This window comes from Microplitis demolitor, chromosome 9 (assembly GCF_026212275.2).
Source record: "Microplitis demolitor isolate Queensland-Clemson2020A chromosome 9, iyMicDemo2.1a, whole genome shotgun sequence".
NCBI lineage: Eukaryota > Metazoa > Arthropoda > Insecta > Hymenoptera > Braconidae > Microplitis > Microplitis demolitor.
Window position 1 is genome coordinate 9,728,336 of NC_068553.1, and position 12,622 is coordinate 9,740,957.

Sequence of the window (12,622 nt, forward strand, 5' to 3'; positions counted from 1 at the left end):
GTGTACCATTGATATACGCATATATATCCCCATGTATATACATTAATATATACTCAATTTGCGCAGGTTAATACATGCAAGTGTTACGTTCCCGTAATATTTTATTGATTAAATTAAATTAATTATTTTTCGTTCAATTAATTTTACGTAATGTAACAGAAGCGGTTACGATAAGAGAGTCGCCGTGGCTCGCGGATAGTCAAAACAGATAACGATGCATGAGACCCGGGCCACGACGATTCTCTCATAGGGAACCTGAGATGCAGCGTCAACATTTTGTCAACTTTGTTTGCTCTATTATATTTTTATAATGACTAAAATAGTCAGTCTTCGAAGAGAGCTCCTAGAGCTTGAACCTCTGCTTTGCGCTCTATATAGTTAATAAACTCCATAGTTAATTCTAAATTAATTTAACCTTATTGTGGGCTGCCAATTGGCACCCCAATATTTTCACCTACGCCATGGCCTGTCCATAACATTATTACCACCCAGGGGCGAGCGTTTATCAGCTGTTCCACCCTGTCCTATAACCCTGAGCGCTCAACAGCAATTCGGTTTTCCTTCAAATTTCCTGCCAATTTTCCTACCATTCACCTGTTATTGTAAAAATAATTATATGGAGTTGGAACCGGCAATGAAAATACTTTAAATCGCGAAAAATCACGGCCCACCAGGGATCTATAGACACTCTAACGAGGCCAAACCTGAATAAAATTAAATAATTAAAAATTATTTATATTTTTAATTAATTTTGGGTAATTTCCCAAAACGTAACACAAGCATATATACTAGCATGTATTTATGTTAGTATGCTGACATATATACACTTATATAAACCTGTGTATATGTATGCATATATGCTGTCGCATATGTAACGGTATATATATATATATATATATATATATATATATATATATATATATTTATATATATATGCAGACATATATGATGCCATATATATACCGGTATATATGTGTATATGTGCTTACATATATATATGTTGACGCAGAAATAATTGTGAACCACTCATAAAATTTTATAATATTAGTATATACAGCACAGTATGATGCTGTACATCAGGAAAACAATAATATTTTAAAAAATTTTTTTTTGGTTTCGTATATACTTCATTTTTGGATTCAGATACATAATGATAATTGTCAGACCTGGCTTTATAATTTGCTAATATCAGTCACTTCATTGACCCATTTATACTTATGAGCCATGAATATTCTAAGAGATACTTATGAGCCAGAAATATTCAAAAAGACACTTATGAGCACACTTAGTAACAAAACGTTTGTGTTCATATCTGAAACACAACGGCTCATAAGAAATAATAAGTTATTTCATGATTTGCATTGACAAAATTTATTTTATAATTTAATTGATTATTTAGGTAGGAGTGATAAGAAGTGGCAAAAAAAATATATTCAGCTAAAAGTGGTTTATAGCTGACGAAGTTTTGCTTCTCGAAGAAAAAAATTCATTGTCATCTATGCCCCTTTAGTTTCGACTTTTTAAATCACATTATTTTACAAAGTTTTAATTGTGTTGTTTAATATTGAGTGCTGACAACTGTTTTATATACAATAAATTTTTCTTTACCATTACATTCGTATATTTATGATATCTAATGATTCTTGTCAACCATTTAATGTGTTATGTTATTCTTTATTTAATAATCAGATAATAAATTGATGTGAAATTTCAATCAAGTCATATTAATCAGTATCATATATCTGATATTACAATATATCAACCAGAGTTTAGAATTAAGATTTTTCGAATGGTCTCATAAGTTTCCTTTGATGTATATACTGATAGATATATAATCAAAGTTGAAAGTCAAAGTTAAAAGTCAAAGTTGAATCTAAGCTAAAAAATCTACGATACATGCTGTTGGTTTCATATATCCCGTTTAGTTTATTTGATTATATATTCAACGGCGTCACGCGATTGTTGAAACCGTAGAGAAATTTATCATAGATCTATGTTTGGCATGATTTCCAAGCAGATCATGGTGTAGAAAGTCAGCAGAAATATTCATAAAATAACATTTTAATTAGCGGGATTTGTATATCAATGAGTAATTATTCGATCTAAGCTAATTAAAGTGCGATTTATGCAGGTAATTTCATTAATTGCGTTTAGTACGTTTGTGAATATGAACTATGACGTCACGCCTTTCGAAACTTAGAAAAACTTGTCATGGGTTTGTTCTTTACATAACTTGCAAGCAAAATAGCAGAAATATCTATGAAGAAATTTCTAATTAGAAAGATTTATATATCAGTGAATAATTGATTGATCTAAGCTAATAGACGGACAATTCATGCAGATGGTTTTATTATTCCCTTTTCGTATACTTGCTAACAGATAACAAGGCGACACGCTATTTTTCAATCCTTAGCAAAATTTACCATGGATCTAATATTTACATGATTTTCAGACTATATATCAGGTTGTTAAACAGCACAAAAAGTCAGCAAATAAGTTTTTATTCGCGCATTTCAAAATTGAATAATAAATTACTCTATTTGAGATGTTAAATTCACAATGACGCAGGTGCTTTCATAAATCCCGTTTAGTGTATTTGTGATCATGTACCACGGCGTGACGCTATATTTAAACCTAAGAAAAATTTGTCATAGATCTTTTCTGTACATGATTTGCAAATAAAATTGCACAAATATCAAGCAAATAATTTTTAATTAGCAGGTATTGCATATCAATGAATAATTATTCAATCTATGCTACTGAACAGACAATTCATGCAGATGGTATTATAATTTCCTTTTCGGATATTTGATAATATATATACATATGTGTATATATATATATATATATATATATATATATGTATGTATATATATATATATATATATATATATATATATATATATATATATATATATCAGCGTCACGCTATTGTTCAACCCTTAGTGAAATTGATCATCGATCTAATCTTCACATGATTTTCAAGTTATTTATCGGGTCCTTAAAGAGCACAAACATTAAACAAATAATTTGGTATCAGCCAGTTTACAATTTAAAAAAACAATAACTGAATCTAAGCTAATAAATTAACAATTACGCAGGTGGTTCCATAAATCTCGGTTAGTATATTTGAAATTATATACCACGGCGTGACGCTATATTTAAAACCTCAGAGGAATCTTTTTTTTACATGATTTGCAAGTAAAATAGCAGAAAGAGCTAGCATGTAATTTTGAATTCGCAGGTTTGGTATATCAATAAATGATTATTTGATCTATGCTACTAAATGGACAATTTATACATGATTTTCAAGTTATTTGTCAGGTCGTTAAACAGCACAAAAGTTAAACAAATAATTTGGTATCAGCCAGTTTTAAATTAAAAAAATCAATTACTGAATCTAAGCTAATAAGCTCACAATTACGCAGGTGGTTTCATTAATTCTGTTCAGTATATTAGTAATTTTATACCACGGCGTAACGCTATATTTTAAACGTCAGAGAGATCTTGTTTTTACATGATTCGCAAGTAGAACAGCGTAAGTATGTAGCAAGTTAGTTTCAATTCGCAAGTTTTATACATCAATGCAAAATCATTCGATGTAACCTACTAACTGGGAAATTTATGGAAGTGGTTTTATAAAACTCTTTCCGTATATTTGTGGATATAGACTACGGCGGCACGTTATTTTTCAATCCTTGGAGAAATTTGTCATGGGTCTGATCTTCATATCATTTCCGAGTTATTAATCAGGTCATTCTATAGCACAAAAGTTCAGCGACTAATTTGGTATCAGCGAGTTTCAAATTTAGAAAATCCACTGCTGAATCTAAGCTAATCAATCCACAATTGCACAGATGCTTTAATTAATTCCTTTTAGTATATTCGTGATTATATACCACTGCGTTTCTCTATATTTGAAACCTTAGAATCATTGATCATGGATCTACTCTTCTTATGATGTGCAAGTATAACAGCAGAAATATTCATAAAATAATTTTCGATTCGAAGGTTTTATACATCAATGCAAAATTATTCGATGTAAGCTACTAACTGGGAAATTCATGGAGGTGGTTTCATAAATCCCTTTTTGTATATTTGTTGATCTATTCTAAGGCGTCACGCTATTTTTCAATTCTTACCAAAATCTATCATGGAACCATTTTTTACATGATGTTCAAGTTATTTATCAGGTCGTTAAACAGTACAAAAAGTAAACAATTAATTTGTTATTGACGCATTCAAAATTTTAATTATCAATTACAGAATCGAAGCTCATAAATGCAAAATTACGCAGGTGGTTCCATAAATCCCGTTTAGTATATCCGTAAATACATACCAAGGCGTCACGCTATTTTTCAAACCTTAGTAATATTTGTCATGGATCTATTATTTACATGATTTGCCAGTTAATCATCAAGTCGTGAAACAACACAAAAATTCACAAAATTATTTCTAATCGCTCGTTTCTAAATCTCTGCATTATTTTTCAATTTTAGCTTATAAAAGCACAAATAACGTTGGTAGTTTAATAATTTTCTTTTAGTATATTTCTAAATCTATATTTTACGGCACATTGTGTCTATTTTTTTCTAAGTTATCAAACCATTGTATATATATATATATATATGGATATACGCTACACTATGAGTATATCTTATATACACATTCAGATGCAAAAAAGAATGATAAGTTTGTGAAGCCTGGCCTACAAAACTGCTGCAATCTGAATTCAGATATATTCTGAAGCCAGGCTCACAATTACCTTTTAGAAGATGGAAGTTGTGAAACCAGGCCTCACAAGTCCAAAAGTGGTCTCAGAACACTTCATTTTGTATCTGAAAGTGGTTCCACAACCATCCTTGCATCCACATATACTAGTGTTTATGCTTACATATATACTACCATATAAACATACATATATAATTGTATATATGATGGGATATATGCACACATATACGCTGGTGGGCAAAAAAATTATATGCCCGCATGTATACCACATATACGTAGCACATATGTAACATATATGTCATCATATATCTCAGTATATATAATTTTTTCGTGGGGGTATTGCTACGGTAATAAGCTTTATATACACTAAATGACCTTTCAACCTCAGCACAGGTTAATGGTGCAAATTTCATCCGCAGGGCGTCATTATTATTTCAATGATTTGATCAATTCCGCATCGTTCCATTAATAATAAATTCATTTACATTTATCATTCGTGTCAGTCCTCTGTTATTTTTGAAAACTTGGACGACTTTGTCGCAAATTTCGTAATATATGTCCATCTCTTCTTCAAATTCTCGTTTTAATTTTGTAATAATGTCACATACTTGTACTGAAATGCATCCTCTCTTTCGTAGTTGCTCGATAGCATCAACTAGGCACGAGAATTTAGCTGTGATATCATTGAATTTTTCCGTGTTTTCAGGCCTTTCTAAGCTTTCTTGCAGGTTTCTCATAGCTTCACTGTTGTCCACAAATCCCGTAAGAACTTCTCGCACTTTATCGTAGGGAAGACAGTAATACTGACAAGCTTGAATGCAGGTGCCCCATCGCATTGTTACTGGTCTTGATGGTAGAGGAATATGAGGAAGAGCGTTTTTTAATGCGTCAACCCGTGCTTTTGATTTTGAAAAAATTTCTTTGGCGTTAGCAATGATGTCATTTACTTCTCCATAACACTCTCTAACTTTTTCAGCAATGTTATGACAAGTGTGTACCAAACATGTCACATTGACAAGTTTGAGATAAGTTCTTTTCAAAATTTCTGTAGACGCTTTCATATATGGGTGATTCCGTTCTAACTGTGATTTTTTTTTATTAAAACTTTTAAGATTTTGAAATTAAACTTTTTAATTTTTTTTATGCACATTATTTATCTATTTTACTGTAAGAATAAAAATCTGAGAGAATTTTTACTACAACTCAAAAGTGTCAAGAACGAGAAACAAATTTCAAATTTTGCGTCCTATGGTACTGATATAAAATAAATTCGGTAGAAATTATGTGAAAAAATTATAGAATTCATTTATAAATTTTGTTGTAACACTTTTAAATTCTTTTTTTAATAATTATTTAACAGATTCATGATGATCAATAACGATAATCTTTATAATTCATAGCAACTATAATTTGATTTATAGAATTTACTAAGAAATAAATTAATTAATTAAATTAATAAACATTGAATAAATTAATTGTCACTTGTATCAGGTAGCTTTCTAGCTTGAAGTGTTGGTGCCATCTGTATTAACAAAAATTTTAATTAATGATTAAAATAATTTTACAGCTAATTATTATAATTATATGCTATTTTTATTACTATTCTACATGGTACTGACAGACACGGTACTGACAGTTTTATTTTAAATAACAACTGTAATTATTTGGTTATGTATTTGATAATATCCATTGACTGTAAAGTTTAGACTGGTATTAAGTACAAGAATTTAATATTTTGTTAAAAAAAAAATAAATAGTTAATGAAGTTTATCAATACCACGGTATCGACAAGTCAAAAAAAAAATTGTGTTATTATTATTTGAAATTTTTTATCATGTGAAATTTGTGTTTTTGACAAGTTTTTGACAGGTATCTATCTGCTCGAAAGTGTTCCGAAAGTGTTCTAAAAGTGCATCGAGAGTGCTCCGAAAGACACTTCCTAGGCACTTCCCAGACACTTCTCAGACACTTGTAACGGGTAAAACTGGGGTTAATTAAAAGTTATTAATTACTTGATAAGTTGAAAAAAATGAACCATCCAGAACCAGAAAAGATAAACCAGTAAATAGATAAGCAATATCTGAATGCAAGGAATTTCATAATTAGCCAATATTATTTTAAGTTAACATAAAATATCCCAGAAAGCAAAATTAGAAAAATATACAACCCCTTTTTGCTCGGTTTAGCTCGCCGGAGTCCGGGGTTAAAAACAAAAGGGGTTTTTCAAAACACAGACATTATTAAATATAATACTTTCAATTTTATTCAAATCAAGACCTTTACATAGGCTTCGAGCCCTTGTTCTACTACCAATTATTTAAGCAAGGTTTTCATCACGGTTTATTATTATTTTAGAATACGTACACATGGTTACGCGGTCAATTCCCTCACACACACACACAAAATTACGCGGACTAGTAACGCGGATCTACCCCCCTCCCAGATGCTTTAGGGGTGTCTGGTCGACTTCCCGTCGGCCCTGCACGAGTTCCCCTTCCCTGAGGGTAAGCGGATGGTCTCTGTCTAACCCCCACCTAATCGGCTAGTTTCACCTACCACCCCTTGGCAGAAGGCCTCAGAGTGGGGACCCTTAAATCTCCCCGAGAATCAAATTTCGCTTACCTTGGTCCGGTCGAACTCGGGGTAGTCGAAGTTCCAGATGTCGTCCAGGGAATGGTCTTCCTCCAGAAAACGTCTCGGGAGACTAAGTTGCCAATACGGGCTTTACCGAGCGCTTTTATTACCTGAGCCATCCGTCACACATACGGAAAAGGATAAATTTTGTCGCCCTCTAGCGTTGCTCTCTGAAGCGTAGTGATCGAGAAAATATTCTAAGTCCAACCGACAAAAATCAAAGGAAACAGAAAAACGATGAAATATTATTCAAGAGATTGAATTTCTTTTAAGTTTTGTGCTTTCATATCAGTGAGAATTGAAAAATATAATTTAACGAGATATAAAGAATGATTCGGAAAGGAAAAGAATGTGTTTAAGACTTTGAGTAAACATCTAAATACGGAGAAGCTTAGCCGTACGGCTCACACACTCGTGAGCGAACGGAAAGAGAATGAAAGAATACGCGATTAAAATACTAAGTTAAATTAAACTCTCTCACATTATTTTTTCATATTTTGTCTTATTTTGTATTTCTTTCAATCTCTTAAATCTTTTAAGATATTCATATGGAATCATTTTTCACCTTTTTTTCTTCTCCTTCAATTTTACTGGCTCGGGACTTAGAATAATTTTCACTCGGCGCGCATTCATATTATCATTCTATACACTCGTACCAATGTAATATCATACAAAATCTTAGTCATAATATAACACAGCCATAGTAAATAAATCAACAATAGTTATAGTAATAGTTTAAGTATCTTAAAAAGAAAACACAGTAGTAGTTAATAGAAATAATAGTAATTAAGTAATAGTTATAATACCAATATTTATAAGTAGATCACAATGAACATGTAGTAATTAAGTAACGTAGTTATCTAGTCATAGTTAATAAAAAAAAATAGTTTTTAAGTACGAATAGTCAGTAGAATAAACACCATAGTTTAGGTTTAGTCATAAGTAATAATAATAATAATACTAGTTATAAATCACATAGAAATAAGTCATAGATATAAGAATGAACTGTAGCATTAATACTAGTCATATTTAAATAATAATAATATTAACTCGTAGGAAATGGTAAAAAATAATAGTTATACGAAAAAAATAGTAATAAGTAAATTACACAAAAAAAAACTTGGTCCGAACGAACTGGTCTACCATCACACACTTACAGGCGAGATGCCAGAAAACTGACAAATAACCAATTTCAAGTAGCAAAGTTTATAAGCATAAATATCATTGGACTTGTAAACTTTAGGTGAATCTTCAGACGCAACCGTCCATCTTACGGCTTTAAATTACATTAAAAGCATACGTGTCATCCTTGCGACATCAGACGAATTCGTGATGGCTTAATCAGTTTCTTGTTCCAAGAGAGAGCACGTAGATTTAGTGATAGCAGTAGACGGATAGAGAAGCCGAATCTAACTCAGTAGTATATGCATGATGTTCTCCATCGTATCAGCTTAACCCACTCGCCTTCCGCCTCGTTCTATCATTCTATCCAACATGCGTTCGGGATCTAGCGCCACATATCTAATGGAATACAACCAGCTAGCGCCGGATTTTAGATATAGCTGCTTCATGTCACTCGTACCCCGACTTAACTGTCACACTAATTACCCAAAAAAACTTAAAAAATTTTTAAATATATTTTATGTTATTTAATTGAATTAAAAATATTCATGAATTTTTTTTTGTTTGGTTATAAAAGTTATCGGCAGGTTATATATTTTAGCTGAAATTTGAAACTACTGAATAAAATAGTCGAGTGTAGATAGTGTTAAAAAATGTGTGTAGTGCTGGAGAATTTGAAATCAGGAATCAAGTATACATATTATGGCAGGTTAGCAAGCTATGAAATAAAAATGACGATACCAGTAAATTTCAACAACGATTAGGGCATTCAAGTGGAAACGAAATACAAGTAGAGACTCGAGTCTTGGGTAAAAGAGTATATAGTAGTTATACCAGACAGGACGATATTTTTCATGAATTTATTAACGTCATGTTGTAGAACGACTTTATTATGACACTATTGGTGTGAGGCTTACTCATTTTTATCATTCGCCATATAACCACCTGTTTAAACCAGCATTTATGTTTTTTCCATTTTTTTCTATAACATATCTTTTAAAAATTATGTTCTAACATGACAGGAACTCTTGGCACTATTTCATCACTTCAGTGTTCGTAAATATTACTCAGATAACGTACTTTCAAGATAGTTCAGTAGACGTTTCATAAATTTCAAGGAACATGACGTTCGAGTCACACAAATTCAAATTCGAAAATTCATTAAAATTTAAAGACAAAGGTTATTGAACCGGAATTCAATGTTAACTTAATACATTAACCAGAAAGTGTTCCAATTTTTTCAGTTGGATCATAAACATTAGAATCTATGAGGTGATTAGTTTAAATCATTTCTTGCGACAAAAAAAGTTAACAATTCATAAGTAAATTCTAGAAATGGACATGACACGGTACTGACATTCAAGTGATATATAATAAGTTTTCTCTGAATGGCAAGTTATATAATAGAAAAATAATGTTAAAATATGTTCATCACTATCCAATGAACAGAAAAATTTTATCAATTGATAATTAATTAATGACCTGTGAGAACAAACAATACAGGACATTGAATATCACAGTTAGAACAGAATCACCCATATAGTGTGACATCAGTTAAATATAACAGAACTCGATTGGAATCAAACCCTCTTGGCCAAAATTCATTCAAAGAAGTTATTACATACGCAGCCATCTTTGCTGCGTTAGGCGTCTTGACTTCGCCGCATTTTATCAATCGCCCCGTTGACGCGCTATCTTCGCACAATGCACCAATAATAATATTGGTCACACATCGACGTTGCGAATCAATCGTTTCATCTACAGAAATCCAAATAGGATTATCTTCTATTGCTTTTCGTATTGCCTCTAAAGTTTCATTATAAATAATTGGAACGTAAGTTATACTCATTGTTGTTGGATCAGGAATTTTCTGTTTTGTATGAATTTCGAGAAATCTAACAAAATCAGATTGACACACTTTATCAAAACAATTATCAGACTTAATAGATACGGCAGTGAAATCTTTGAAGAATGGAGACTGTCTACTACTTAAGTTTAGCCCTCTTTTATACACACAAACACACACACGCGTATAGTTTAAATTCTCAATTTAGATTCTCAATATGTATATATATATATATATATATATATATATATATATATATATATATATTGTGACGTATTTTTCGTATGGGGGTCAAATCAAAGTGAACGTCACAAACACCAACTGATTTTACTGTATTTACGAGCATGGTAACTCAAGACTTAAAATTTAACGTGCAGGTATTAACGATTTTGATACAGATTTTCGATTTAAGTTATAGTTTAAGAATTAAATATGGAGTAACGTTTAGCTACAGTTATGGGTTTTGTTAAGAAAAATTATAGTAAAGACTTAGAATCAGAATAATGGGAATTTAGTATGGGATATTGTTTGAGATTTAAAGTTTGAGATAATGATAAAGTTTGAGTTTAGTTTACAGTTTGGAATTTTGAGTATGTGGAGAAGTCAGTGTTACCGTGGAGCGGGACTTGAATTAGTCACCCGGTACCATCTGATGATAGAACCTAGTTCTATCCCTATAAGACTTCTTGGTAGATTGCAGAGGTCTAGCTGAAATGCTAGCGCTCCAGTATAAAAGGAATCTGATGGATGCAGATTGGGATCAGTTTTGAGTTTTGGTTTGGCAGGCCTCAACAGTAATATTGTGACCATTGCTGTTGTGGAAGCCGTTTGGTCACTTTTAATTGCTTTTGTCTGACAGGCCTCAGAGGACAAGTCATGACCACTTGTACCGCTGAGGAAGTCATAGGTCACTTAGTTATAAGTTTTACGATCCCAGCTGAAGTCTGTTCCAGGAGAGCAACTACCAAGGATATCCATACTCAAAGTCAGGTTTAGTGAGTACGTTTGGTGAGGTATAAGCCTCCAGTTATCAATATGGTAGAGTTTGGGAATTGGTTTATGGATTTAGGATATAGAGGTCAGTTATAGATAATGATAAGATTTGGTTTTGGATTTTGATGATTGAGAAAAGGGGAGTCGAAGGGAGACCTTCGAAGAGTACGGACGTGAGCATTCAGCTCTGGTCGCTCGAAGCGAACAGACGTGTCCAGAAATGGCGTTACAGTTAATGGCATTGCGGAAGGCTACAGATTGAGTATTGTTATAGAAGTATTATTTAAAACAGTGTAAGACGTTACTCGATATTTTATTCATCAGTAATCAGGTATGAAATAATTATTATAATTATCAATAATTAATTGAGTTCGAGTTAGAGTCTTGAGATACGATGCTACTGTTTTAATTAAAGAAAATATTTAAGAACTGAGAGAATTATGAGAATATTGGTACAGTTTAGAGTCATGTTCACGATTTATTGTTACTATTATTTTACAAATAATTATAAGAAATATGTTTAATTATTAAAGCAATTGTCGTCTAATTGACGTCAATATTAGACCCATGTACGTTAGTTTTATGAGTTTTGTTAAAAGCGAATGTTCTAGAATATCGGTTTTATAAGTTATTGTTCCAGGTTACTGAATACTAGTTGATTGTTAATTAGCTTTAGTAATTAATTAATTTATTTAGATGTCGATTTACCTTTTTGTTAAGATTAATTTCATTATTATTAGATTCAGTATTTTGTTATAAAGAAGAATCGTTCGTACGAAGCTACAGTATTTTGTTAATTGTTAAATGGAGATTTTAGATTATTTGTTGTTTAATGAAAAATTGCAAATTCACTGATAATCTACATGAATTTGGAATGATGTAACCCGGACCACTCCCTCTCTCCATAAACCTACACACTGAGCGACACCATGGCATACCGTAACTCTGTTCTTAGTTTTCCCAGTCTCTGTTTTTGTTTTTGCTTATAAGTTCCGAGCATTTTGTTAAGGTTTAGTTTTTATTTAGTTGCGTGGTTTTGGTGATAATTCCACAGATCAAAAATTATCCAGTTTTATTTATGCGTGGTTTTGAGATAGTTCCACAGATCAAAAATTTTATCTAATCCTTAAGATTTACTGGTTTGGTGATTCCAGTGATAAAAATTACCTGGCGCCCTGATAGTCTTGAGACTGGATGCTAAGGACAGAGAACGAAGTTTGTAGCGCGGAATTAATAATTGTTTTTGTCGTTATCATATATGTATATATATATATATATATATATATATATGTATAT